We start from the raw sequence: 13,727 nt of genomic DNA on the forward strand, positions 1-13,727 counted from the left end.
GCTAGTCTACCAGAGGTAACTAAAGCAGCGCACAATTTAATCACAAACTGCAGTTATTTCTTCTTCCTTTTAATTACTTTAAATTGCCCCGCCTCTCTTCTAGGAGCTTAAAGCACTTCTGTGGGTTCTCTCTCCCTCTTTCCAACCTATTTTGTTCTCAAAGATTCAGACCCAAGGTCATTTGTGAGCTTCATAGCTGAGCAGAGATTTGAACTGTTTGGTTTTTTTTAAAAAAATCAAGAGCTATCTGAAGATCCAGGGGTGGAAATAACTAAGAACATTGCCTCTCCAATTTGTTACACTATGTACCAGCTTGGAGGTCATAACAAACAGTTCCTCTCCTCCCCTCCTCTCTCCTCCTCCAGTGTGGCCACAAGGAAATCAGATTTTGCTCCCATTTTTTAATAACCACAGTTTAGTGTCACACCTGAACCCTAAGCTGTAGCTAATTGTAACTGTGGTTTGTTGAAACAAGCTGGATTCATAGCCCATGACTGTGAAATTCCCTTGAATTAAATATGGTGCTATAATGGTGCTTATATTAAAAAAAAAGAAAGGAGGTATTTCTTTTGACAATGAGTCAGATACATATAGAACTGGAAAATGAGCCACTACAAATATTGTTGTTTCATTGAAGGCAGGGTCTCTCTCTTCTCTCTTCTCTCTTCTCTCTCTCTCTCTCTCTCTCTCTCTCTCTCTCTCTCTCTGTGTGTGTGTGTGTGTGTGTGTGTGTGTTACATCCATCTGCTGGCGTTTTTGTGTTGCCTAAGCAAATATTGCCGCAGCTTCCTGTGGTGCATGATTTAAAGCTATGCTCCCATTATTTGTATGTACCAGCGTAAAGAAGGTAATTTTAGATAAAGGCCATGTTTTAATAGGACTGTAAATCTAGCAAATGTATTTACAGACAAGCAACGTCTTTTGAGATCTTTCCAGCAGATAAACATTGCAATTTCCTCACATTACAGAAACAGAACAAAAACAAAATAAACACCTATACATAGAGCCAAAAATGAGCAGCCTGTTGCTTCAGTTTTAAAAATCTGCACTCCAGTGACTACTTTCAAGCATCGCAATTTGGGGCTAATCAAATTTGTTTGTGTTCAGTTCTTGCGTACTAAAAGTGCAGCATAAATATATTCATACTCAGACGTAATATTCAGCTCCAAAAAAAGACGGAGGGGGGTAATATGACACAATGCCCAATAACTGTGCAGGCTCAGAGTTTTTGTAGCATATAGATAAAATTCACACAGCATGTGCAGTCATAGTATTAAATCACTGGAAACTGAGCAGGAGGCCAGTTGACTCATCTGTTTTCCATACATGAACTGAGCAATGAACATATGTATTTAAATGCAGGGCCAGCCCTGCCGTTAGGTAGTTCAAAGCAATGGCTTCAGGTTGCAGATGTCGTGGGGGCAAGATGATGGATGGTAGAACTGTGTGGCTTTCGCTGCGCCCCCTGAGCCACCCTGCTTCCTTCAGATGTTTTAAGTACAGTGGACGCTCGGGTTGCGAACGTGATCTGTGCGGGAAGCACGTTCGCAACCAGCAGCTTTCACAACCTGCAGCGCTGCGTCTGCACATGCGTGGGTTGCGCTTCGGTGCTTCTGCACATGCACAAAGCACGATTTAGTGCTTCTACACATGTGCGACTGCCGAAACCCTGAATTAACCGGTTTCGGCGTGTCCGTAACCCCAAAAAAAACCGCAACCTGAAGCATCTGTAATCCAAGGTATGACTGTACTGGCCTCTGTTCTCCTAACTAGCTGGTTGAATAAGTTTCTGCTTAGTGAATAACTATAGCCAGGGGCCACCCATCCTGTTTTGCCGCCTGAGGTGAAACGGGAAGCTACCGCCCACTACCCTTGCAGCCGCCAGAGCCTCACTTATCCAGGGTCACATAGATGCAGCTTCCGGGTTCCAGCAAGATTGCATGGAGGCCTCCAGAGATCTCATGTGACCTTTTCAAGACCTGATAAATGAAGCCCATTGCGGCTGCATCTACTTCTCTCTGCTTCTGCCGGTGGCCATGGTGGTGCCCTTTGGATTCCACCGCTTGAGGCAGCTGCCTCAGTCTGCCTCATGGCCATGACTACAACAATCTTTGCACATTACTCCCGAGTAGATGCTAAGCGTGCTGAATGGAGATCACAGCTGTGCATTTTAGCTCCATTCCAAAAGTCACACTCCGTGCATAAAATGGTCTCCATGCATCTCCTGGCTACAGAGATTATCTTGACCATGGTGACGGTAAACAGTAGGGCCGGCCACCTCCACACATTTGCTGGCCATGTTCAGGATAAGCTCTGCCACAGGGAGTTTTCTCTATGCACGGACGCAATTGGCAAGGGCTCTAAATCACAGGGGAGCATAGAAAAAGCTGCCCATTGCAGGTGCTCTATTTCACATGATAGCAGGAAAAGGAGGAGGAGTGTGGCTTTGGGGGGAAAGTGGTAAAGGTGTAGCCCCCAAGCTCCTGTTCGACACGCTTATTTCTTCACATGCAAGTACAGTAATGCACAAAGAAGGCTCTGTGTCCTTGTGGAAACGGAGATATAGAATCTATTGGCTATGTCCGTTAACACTACAGTTACAGACAACAGAGGCTGATTCTTCCTTTAATAAGAACTGTACCTAGAAAAACCACTGAAACTGATATCTTTCTATTTAACTGATGACTATTTATGTCCCAGATAAGGTTGCTGAATTTTTTCTATCTTACAATACAAATTAGGAAGCAGATGGTAAATTAAGAACCTAATTCTATAAATGTGTATGTGTGTATGTGTGTCTATATCTGTACAGTCGTACCTCGGAAGTCAAACAGAATGCGTTCTGGAAGTCCGTTTGACTTGCAAAACGTTCGAAAACCAAAGCGCCGCTTCTGATTGGCTGCAGGAAGCTCCTGTAGCCAATCGGAAGCCCTGTCAGGCATTTGCAAACCAAAACAGTTAATTCCGGGATTGCGACATTCGGGAGCCAAAAGGTTTGGGAACTAAGCTGTTCAGCTTCCAAGGTACAACTGTATATTGATATCTGTTGGTATCAAATTAAAGCATTCATTTATCCATTTCATTGGGGCATTGTTGGAATTGACAGTATTGTGTATGAGCCAGAGCCGTGGGGGCCGAGGTCCCTTTGCTGCCCCCCCCCCCGGTAAAATATTTGAGGGAGCTGTGGACTCATCCTGTGAGCTTCTGTGCTAGTCCATCACCTCCTTGAGAGACAGGTCCCTTGTCTTCTTTATAGAACATTATTTTTTATTAAATATTTCAGGGAACTCCCAATTGCTGCTCCCTGAATGAAGCTCTAGCCTGGGTGCATAAGGCAGAGGTAGCCAGCGGGGTGCCCTTCAGACATTGTTGGACTACAACTCCCATCAGCCTCAGTCAGCATGGCCAGTGGGATAATGGGAGTTGTAGAACACTGCCCAGATCCAGACCTGATTAGCTTCAGCAATGTGCTGCCTTTTTTAAAAGAAGGAGAGGCTTTGAAGCCCAGGAGCTCCAGGATTTCATCTTGTGGTAGCAGCAGAGTTTTGTTCTTTTTACCTGGAATGCAGAAGTATATATTCCAGCTGTAAACAGGGAAATAAATAAATAAATAAATAAATAAATAAATAAATAATGTCCCAGTGTCCCAGTTTGGAAAACCAAGTCTTAAAATAGCCCCCTCCCCTCTCCTCCCTTGTTCTTCCATTCATCAAAAGCCTAAGTTCTGAAATCATCTTGGAATTTTGCTATTAATAAAGCAGGCTACATTCATCTTAAAATTAGCCGTTATTGTGCATATCACTTTCACAGCCAGGCGAGCTCTCGATAACTTATAAACTTATATCTCTCAACGTTTCATCTATTTTTACATTTCTCCAAGCTCCAGTGAGTCACAGCCAACATTACATAACAACAACACCCCCCAATTAAAAGTCTGGAATTAAGCTTGCAGGCAGGTATTAATATATTTGGTTTAGAGCTGTGCACAGGAACATCTAGACCCACCCATATTATTATTATTATTATTATTATTATTATTATTATTATTATTTATTTTATACCCCGCCCATCTCGCTGGGTTGCCCCAGCCACTCTTTGTCAGCGCAGTGGTACCTCGAGTTACAAACGCCTCAGGTCACAAACGCTTCAGGTTACAAACTCCGCTAACCTGGAAGAGTTACCTCGAGTTGAGAACTCTGCCCCAGGATGAGAACGGAAATCGTGTGCGGCAGCAGGAGGCCCCATTAGCGAAAGTACACCTCTAGTTAAGAACAGTTTCAGGTTCAGAACAGACTTCTGGAACGAATTAAGTTCATAACTAGAGGTACCACTGTATTCTCTACTCCGAGAGGCAGTAGCTCCATGGCTTCAGGAATATGATCTTTCTGATCCATTCAACAGGAGATACCAAAGATTGAACCTGCATGAAAAGTATGTGCTCTGCTAGTGAGCCATGCATTGCTTTTTTTTTTTTTTAAAAAAAAAAAACCTTCATTTTCTTCAACCTAAGGGCAGGGGAGGAAGGAATGGAGTAGCTTCGATGAGGGCATGGCCGGCCAGGCTCTTTCAAGTGTAGCCTTATGAGGCTTTGCCCTCGGGTGGGAAAAATATTGCGCCCGGGAAAGGGAAGTGGGAGTCAACAGACACTCAAGGAATAGTTTCGGAGAAAAAGCTTTTATTTCTACCATCTATGAACTGGTAGAAGGAGCAAGTGTGATAACTCACAAAAAACATGCAGCAGTTCACAGTCATGTGCACAGAACATATATACCCCTTCCAGTTCCCTCCCCCTTTCTCCTCCTCCTTCCAGAGTCCTGCCCCATGAGTTCCTCTGAGCATGAACAGAAAGCTGTCTTGGGACTCTTGGACTCTTGGCACCCTTCCCAGGAAAAGGGGAATGAAAGCGTTTCAGCATGTCCAAAGATGTTGCAACCGAATGAGATAAGAGTCCTTTCTCAGGCCTGCTTTGAACAGAGCCTATTCATTAGCCTTTAAAAGTAACATTTTGCCTATGCACAGCATCTTGTGAGAAAAGCAGAGAAGAGCAGAGAAAAGCTGTTTTGGATTTTTAGAAGACGAAAGGGAATTTTGGATAGTTTTGAGGCCTGGGGTGATTTCACAGACAGGATTTGGGTATCCTGTCCCTTCACAAGCAGCACTTTTATTAGGAGAAAGGAAATGCTGCAACATTTCCCTCTTCGTGGGGCATATCTTTGGGAATATCAGTTCTTGTGAGGGGAGAATAGGGGTGTGCTTGCCTCCTAACAACCCCACAGAGGACCTTAAGGTCCACAAATAGCAACACCCTAAAGGTCCCAGGCCCTAAGGAAGTCAGATTAGCCTGAACCAGAGCCAGGGCCTTTTCAACACTGGCTCCAGCCTGGTGGAACGCTCTGCCTCATGAGACCAGGGCCCTGCAGGATCTGATTTCTTTCCACAGGGCCTGTAAGACAGAGTTGTTCCACCTGGCCTTTGGCTTGGAATTAACTTGATCCCCTCCCCCTCTTTTTTTTTTTCTTCCTTTTTCCTTCTGTGATGGAACTCCTATTTGGGGATTTCCCTGGCTTTTTTCTCGCCCATGTAGAGGTAGGACCAGTCTGGATAGTTAGCCTTGGTGAAGACTTGATGTTTTCACCCCCAAAAAAGTTTTTGAGTTTCTGCTGAAATGAGGCTGCATTTTAATGTTGTATTTTAATCTTTTTTTTTTTAAGTTGTATTTCAATCAATTGTTTTATATCTGGTGTTAGCCGCCCTGAGCCTGGTCTTGGCTGTGGAGGGCGGGGTATAAATAAAATTTATTTTTAGTAGTATCATTATAACAACTCTCAACAGCCTTCATAAGCTATACTCACAGACAGAGCTTATACTTTCCCATACGGCTTAGTGGTGCTTTGCGCCAGGGCGCCGGCCTGTCAGGGGCGCCCCAGCGAGTGGGGGAGCTGTGCAGCTTTGCTGACAGACTCCCCTTTCCCTGCACGCCCGCCAACTGCACCCTGTCAAACATATGGCTGGCGGGCGTGCAGCTTGCCTCCCAAGCCTCATAGTGTATGTGCTGACCTATAAAGCCCTAAACAGCCTCGGTCCTGTATACCTGACACTGAGGTCCAGCGCCAAGGGCCTCCTGGCGGTTCCCTCACTGCAAGAAGCCATGTTACAGGGAACCAGGCAGAGGGTCTTCTCGGTGGTGGCACCCACCCTGTGGAACGTCCTCCCACCAGATGTCAAGGAAATAAAGAACTACAGTGGTACCTCGGGTTACATACGCTTCAAGTTACATACGTTGCAGGTTACACACTCCGCTAACCCAGAAATAGTGCTTCAGGTTAAGAACTTTGCTTCAGGATAAGAACAGAAATCGGGCTCCAGTGGCGCGGCAGCAGCAGGAGGCCCCATTAGCTAAAATGGTGCTTCAGGTGAAGAACGGACCTCCAGAACGAATTAAGAACTTAACCCGAGGTACCACTGTATCTGACTTTTAGAAGACATCTGAAGGCAGCCCTGTTTAAGGAAGCTTTTAATGTTTGACGGTCTATTGTATTTTAATATTTTGTTGGAATATTAATATTTGGGATATTAATATTTTGTTGGAATATTTTGTTGGAATTAGCTGCGCCCCGCTAATTATATGGCTGGCGGGCATGCAGCTTCCTTCCCAAGCCTCCGCGGGGATTGCTCTCCCGCAGCGGCATGGGGGAGAGTTGCGCACCCCCTCCCATGGCTGGCAGTGCGCAGCTTCGCCACCCCCCCCCCCCACTATCTGTGGTAATTTGCGGGCTCTGAGCGGATATTTGCACCCCTGCACCGCATCTGCTAAAGACGGCCCTGCTCCCAGAATTCTTTGGGGGGAAGCCATGACTGTTGTCACCAAGTGACACGATGGTGCTTTAAATTTGTGGTGCTATTGGAGCCACAGTATGGCTGGCAGGGGTCTTCCAGGGTTTCAGAGGCAGGGCATTTCCGGCCTTGCCTAGAGAGGCTGAGGGTTGAACCTGAGGCTTTCTGCATGTAAAGAAGATGCTCTTTCACTGACCTATGGCCCTTCTTCCAGGCATTTGACTTGTTTATGTAATTTTTTTTGCACCTTGGGTGCTATTCAGCAGAAAGGTGTGATAGAAGCACTTTTATAAATAGATACAATTCCCCTCCCTCAGCCTTGTCTTTGCTGCTGCTTTGAAAGCACTGTACATAAGAGCCAGATAAATCCATCTTAAAACCACAGTGTCAAATTAACATAAAAACTGAAGCCCACAGGAAAACAGACATGTAGTCGTCCTTGCCCTGTTTTTTTATCTTTACAACAACATTTATTTATTTATACATACATACATACCCCGCCCATCTGGCTGTGTTTCCCCAGCCACTCTGGACGGCTTCCAACAAAATATTAAAATACAATAGACCGTCAAACATTAAAAGCTTCCCTAAACAGGGCTGCCTTCAGATGTCTTCTAAAAGTCTGATAGTTGTTTTTCTCTTTGACATCTGGTGGGTGGGCGTTCCACAGGGCGGGTGCCACTACCGAGAAGGCCCCCTGCCTGGTTCCCTGTAACATGGCTTCTCGCAGCGAGGGAACCGCCAGAAGGCCCTCGGCGCTGGACCTCAGTGTCCAGGCTGAACGATGGGGGTGGGGACGCTCCTTCAGGTATACTGGACTGAGGCCATTTAGGGCTTTAAAGGTCAACACCAACACTTTGAATTGTGCCTGGAAACGTACTGGGAGTCCATGTTGGTCTTTCAAGACCGGTGTTATGTGGTCTCGGCTGCTCCCAGTCACCAGTCTAGCTGCCGCATTCTGAATTAGTTGTAGTTTCCATTAACCCTGTGAGGTAGGTAAGACTTAGAGCAGGGAGGAGAAACCTGTGGCCCTCCAGAGGTCATTGGACTCCAGCTTCCATCAGCCTGAGCCACCATGGCCAATGGTCAAGGCTGAAGGTTGTTGGAAGTCCAATCAGGCTTCATGGGAGTTGAAGTGTAACCATGAATTCCATACCCCTGACTAATCCAAGGTCCCATGATGAGAGCCTCACAGCTGAACAGAGATCTGAATCCATGTCTCTCTGGTCTAAATTTCTAGGCAGGAATCAACACATATTGGATCACCTTTGGTGTCCCAACAAAGTTTGCTCCCTCGAGGACCCCTGCAACAGGAGGGGGCATGATGCTGAGACTGAAAAGGGGTTAGTTTAACCTCCGGTTTGCTAGTAAAACTGAATTACTGTGGCGTGAAATGATGCATGTCTAGAAAGCGTGTTACCAATGTGAAAAGTTTGGAAAGCTCTGCGCTTGGCCACTCTCACATTGCTTCAGTATTCAGTGCATTACCAAGGAGAGCCCTTCCATGCTTCTGGAGTCAGTCTGGCACCGCAGAGCATGCACATGTTTCTCCAGGCACAGAAGAAAAACAGGGGCTCAGCTCAATTTTGCACTCTCACCAGAGCAAAATGAGCACTTTAGAGTGGCCAGCTGGTGAATGAGCTTGTGGATCTTTGAGTGCTGCGCTGAAGCCGTCACACCCAGTGCATTTCTTCAGCTGGAGCATGCTGTATTGCAGTTCTGGCACCTCTTAGGTGGGCACCATTGTGAGCCGGCACTCCCCCTTCCCTCTTTGTTCCTTTGTGTACTCCCAAGAAGCCCATAACGAACATTTCAAGTCAAAATGGAAGCTGGCCAGCATGTGCGAGTCTACACTTTTTTTTAGATCTATGACTGCACCTAGCTCCTGGCTGCTCCTAGCCATAATTGGTCAAGCTATGGGGCAGGGCCCATTCATATCTCCTTTTCTTCAATCTACCCCCTTGTAGCAATGGCGGGCTATAAGCTTTGCAGCCAAGCCTCTACTGTTGCGCGCACACACGTTTGTACAAGGGCCCTTCTGAGTTGTGTTTCCTCTATCTGAATCTAAGAGAACGAGGGAGGCTGGGGCATATTTATCTGACCTGCACCAGAACCAGGAGCAACCCCCAAACCAGCTAGGGAGACAGCTTGCCGTAGTTGTTAGCCCTTCCGCAGGTGGTTGCCAAATGGGGCTACCCCAAGTCACCCAGCAACTTGCTGTAACAACTTCATAGTGAGTTCCGGCACCTATTTTTCTTGGGGGGGAGGGGGTTAAGCACGACTCACACCATACTGACCTTCCAGGCAAGCCAGCTGCCTCCACACCCAAATACAGTGGTGCCCCGCAAGACGAATGCCTCGCAAGACGAAAAACTCGCTAGACGAAAGAGTTTTCCGTTTTTTGAGTCGTTCCGCAAGACGAATTTCCCTATGGGCTTGCTTTGCAAGACGAAACTTCTTGCGAGTTCTTGCGAGTTTGTTTCCTTTTTCTTAAAGCCGCTAAGCCGTTAATAGCTGCTAAGCCGCTAAGCCGCTAATAGCCGTGCTTCGCAAGACGAAAAAACCGCAAGACGAAGAGACTCGCGGAACGGATTAATTTCATCTTGCAAGGCACCACTGTACCATCTTTCTAGCCCTGCGGAGAACAACATCTGGCTGGAAGATTGTAGGGTGCAGAAAAAGTGCTCTCCTCCCACTGTTGGAGGAAAGATTCCTTTGAATGCTTAGAATCACAAGTGCAGAAAACGCTGTTGCACTGCTTTGGGGCTTCCGGTAGGAATCTGATTAGTCACTGTGAGAACAAGGGGCTGAAATAGATGGGCTACTGGGCTGATGCAGCAGGGCTGTTCTTAAGAGGGAGAACCAGATTGTAATGTGTGAGGGTTTTAGCAGCTGGCAGAGAAAGAGATGGGAAGATATTGGAGACGCATCTTGGAGGAAGTGGTTAGGACTTGGCAAAGATATACAGTGGCTGTTATTGACACAGCCACCGGCGATACCAGCTTGACCTCACTGATGTTCCACAGGACCCTGGATTTATTGAACATAATGCCTGCTCAGCAGCAGCAGCAGCAGTGAGAGAAACCACAGTAGTAATTGTAGAGAGCCCTAAGTGGTCTGCTGACATCATGTCTTCAGAATAAAGGAACGTCTGTACATGCTTGAAGGACCATGAGCCCTTCCAGTATTATTGCATGGCCCAGAGGCACCATTTCAGACTTTGGTAAGGACTGAAATGGCATTTGGCAAGGTTTAAAGATCAGCTCTTGAATAAACCCAATATTAAATTGCAGAAATGCAGGGTGGGGAGGGGAGGAGAAATGTCTCTTTAAAGAGCTTTATATCTCACAATAGTGATGGCCACATTAATTGTTTTGTATTGTTTATTAATTACGTTATTTAATTGATATCTCGCCCTTCCACTCAAAGGAGCCCTTAAGGGCAACCTCACACAAAAAAAGTTTAAAGAAGAAAACAGAAGCATGCTTTAAACATCTAAAAACAGTTATTACCCTCACGGCCAATAATTTAAAGCTGCCAGGGACAGTGTCTTTCAAATGCCCGGGTAAACAAGGGTTAAGGAGATTAAATCTGACAAGCACTTTTCCTTAAAAACAAGCAGGGTTTTTTTTCCAACTCCTAGGAGTGGGTGAAGGCATTTTGCTCACCGACAGCATTCTGCACTTGACAAAAGTTCTGTATAAATTGCCCTTTGCCGTGGGGCATTGGAAAAACAACAACCACCTTGTGTCTATTCGACTAAACTTTGTTGTAAGCGTGTTGGCTCATGCCAATTTACAATGGAAGGCTGCAAACATAGTTTGAGAAAACAAGACTCCCTGTCCAAACTATACATTTAAAGCAGTAGCATGCCACTCTGGATCCCCCAAAGAATCTTGGGAAGTGTACTTTAAGGGTGCTGAGAGTCATTAGGAGGAAGGCCCCTATTCCCCTTCACCAAACTACAATTCCCAGAGTTCCCTGGGGTGAAGGATTGATTGGTAAACCACTCTGGGAGTTGTAGCTGTGCTCCCTGAGTGTTTTTACCTGGCAGAAATGTGCCTTTGATGGTGCCCATCGCTTGCCTGGATGGAGGGTAGACATAGGAGTGGCAAGTGTGTAGGAACTAGAGTATATTTATTGCTCTGCCTGCTTTTGCCCCTGGTCCCACCCAATTTGGCCCCCAGAAGATAGCCCAGAAACTAATGCAACTCTTGGAATTGAAAAGGTTCCCCGCTCCTGTTGTATAGGGCAACACCCTTTGTTTCCTTTGCATGAGAGGGGAGTGGAGACTTCTGGCTCCTATTCTATTTGCTTTTGGAGTCTCAGTACGTAAGCGGAGACAAAACAGCTCGCACTTCTGCAAGACCCCCAGGGAGTTACTTGTCCACCCCTCCCTCAAAGATGCACTCCAATTCCAGCTAGGAAAGTGCAACTCCCTTTCTCTGGACCGAACTAGATGTTATGTGGGAGTTGAATGAGTCAAACTCTCCGTTTCTTCTTACCTCTTGCTAAAGCAGCTACGGAGGTGGGATTTGGATAAAGGCTGTGGTGCAAGGAAAGGGGAGGTTTGCTGTAAACAAGGGTTGCGTTCAAGGGCTGATTTAGTTGGGCGGAGGCAAGGGGCAGGTGACAAGAGCAGCCCCCCCCCCCCAACATGCCTCTCCTTTCTCCCATCGCTTGCCCTCCTTTTTCTCTGCCCCAGACAATGGTGGTGGCCAGGAGGAGCAAAAGATGCCACCTTGGTCCTGGCAGTTGTCCGAAGCACAATGCCAGAGGCTCTGGTATGCATGTAAGAAAGAAAGCTTTTTTCCAAGGCTTCCAACGATACAGGTGCAAATCCCCAAAGGTGCCACTTAAAGAGTTCAAGAACAACTTAAGGTGTCTGAGACCCAGGGGATGGGGCAAAGAGGCCTCAACAAACCCACCTCTCCCACCAGCTTTTGTTAGGTACTGAGTTGAATAGGATCCAAAATGCAGCAGTCTGATTGGTCTTAGAACAATAAGATTCAGAATGCATCAGTCTGATTGGTCCTAGAACAACAGGACCCAGAATTCAGCAGTCTGATTGGTCCACAGGAGCCACCCAATCCAGCTCCAGGTGGAAGTGAATCCGCAACCTGATTGGCCTACAGGAGAATCCCAGAATTAGCCAATCACGTAGAGCCCATTGTGTAAATAATGTATATAAAGCAGACATTCTGGGGAAACTTCCATTCCTCCTCACCACTATGAGCTGAATAAAGAGCATGAAATCCATTCTCAACTCCGAGTATATTTCAGCTTTTAAAGATGAGACACGGCTTGCTCACAAGACTCTCTACAAGATTGGTTCGCTTGGAGTTGTGGGCTTCCCTGAAGAGTCGGTTCCCAATGGCAGTGGAGACCCCATTCACCTCGCAGAGCTACAATTCCCTGTGTTCTCTGCAAAGACAGAGGGATTGTTAAACTATTCTGAGAATGGTAGCTCCGTGAGAGGGGATAGAGTCAGCACCCTTAGCAAAGTACAGTTCTGAGAATTAATTGGGGGTAAGTGGTATCATGTGGGATGCGGGTGGCGCTGTGGGTTAAACCACAGAGCCTAGGGCTTGCCGATCAGAAGGTTGGCGGTTCAAATCCCCGTGACGAGGTGAGCTCCCGTTGTTTGGTCCCTGCTCCTGCCAGCCTAGCTGTTCGAAAGCACGAAGTGCAAGTAGATAAATAGGTATCACTCTGGAGGTAAACGGTGTTTCCATGCGCTGCTCTGGTTTGCCAGAAACGGCTTAGTCATGCTGGCCACATGACCCGGAAGCTGTACGCTGGCTCCCTCGGCTAATAAAGCGAGATGAGCGCCGCAACCCCAGAGTCGGTCACAACTGGACCTAATGGTCAGGGGTCCCTTTACCTTTAAGTGGTATCATAGTGCTTTAAATGAATGGTGTGAACATGTAAGAATTCTGCAGTTTGGTCTCCCATTGTCGTTTTCTCTTGCTAAAAGTAGTGCCACCGACCCCTGTTTTAGACCTGGTAGTTGGAGAGTGGTAGTTGGAGGGGTGTCCATCTAACCACACACTTCTCACCCTGATTAAAATCACACATCCCTTAGGGCTGCTTTTAAACAGGGTGGGGGGAAAGATATGAGTGCAATACGAGCTCCTGTATGTTTTCCCCTTCATGGTGAACGGGTAACCGTAAGTGGGTGGGAGATTTGCATCCCCGTGGCATACCTTTAGCAAAAGAAATCGTGGCTGATGATCTAATCTCGGCTTTCCCACGTAAAAGCTAGCGTTCCCACTCCCCTACCCCAAGATTCTCTCTGTTCAATCTACTATTTCTCCTGCTACACATATGTTGACTCACGCCATGCAGAGCTTTTGGAGATCTCATTCTGGCAGGTGAATTACCCATTCAGGAAACACTCACATCTGTTGAAGTCACACTGTTAACGTTGTTTTGTCAAATCCCTGACTCCAATCAAGTAATGATTTAGGCCAAAATCATAGTGTTGTCCATTCACAGTAATCAGGCCACCAGATTCATAACATTACAAAATAACATTTGCCAGTGTTATTTTTCAAGAAAAAGAGGTGCAGGAACTCCCCTTGAATTCCTCCCTTGTTCTCTTATGATGGCAATGGCGAGTTCCAGCTGAAAAAAAGCCCTGATCTTTACTGAAAGCTCAAGTTCTTTACTGAAAGCTCAAGCTCTCTTCTTTCTATACTTAAATATGCTAAGTGTTTCTGTGGAAATGGTGCTGAAGCATCTGCCATGGATTGGCCAATCTAGAATTTTCTAGATCTAGAATTTTCATGAAAATTCTCCCTGCAGAGGGAAGCTGTTGGCCTAAGAATGTTGGTGACATTCCAGCTATGCAAGTTAAAGTGAAAGGTCACTTTGTGTTTGTGTAAGCCTTC

General features: G+C 46.4%; 1 protein-coding gene and 1 pseudogene across 3 annotated transcripts in view; both read left to right on the top strand.

Moving 5' to 3' along the window:
- ZDHHC8 (zDHHC palmitoyltransferase 8) overlaps positions 1-13,727 on the top strand; it is a 139,502-nt gene that overhangs the window by 23,592 nt on the left and 102,183 nt on the right. The window lies entirely within an intron of this gene.
- LOC307204919 (serine/threonine-protein phosphatase 2A activator pseudogene) overlaps positions 1-13,727 on the top strand; it is a 49,193-nt pseudogene that overhangs the window by 23,591 nt on the left and 11,875 nt on the right. Inside the window, exon 1 of one of the 2 annotated variants that reach the window (XR_013843942.1) lies at positions 2,948-3,023. The exons of the other annotated variant lie outside the window; for it this stretch is intronic. The product of XR_013843942.1 is annotated as a serine/threonine-protein phosphatase 2A activator pseudogene (transcript). Of the gene's footprint in view, positions 1-2,947; positions 3,024-13,727 lie in introns of those variants that run through there. 2 annotated transcript variants of the gene reach the window in all.

The sequence above is a fragment of the Podarcis cretensis genome (assembly GCF_951804945.1).
Source record: "Podarcis cretensis genome assembly, chromosome: 16".
Taxonomy (NCBI): Eukaryota; Metazoa; Chordata; class Lepidosauria; order Squamata; family Lacertidae; genus Podarcis; species Podarcis cretensis.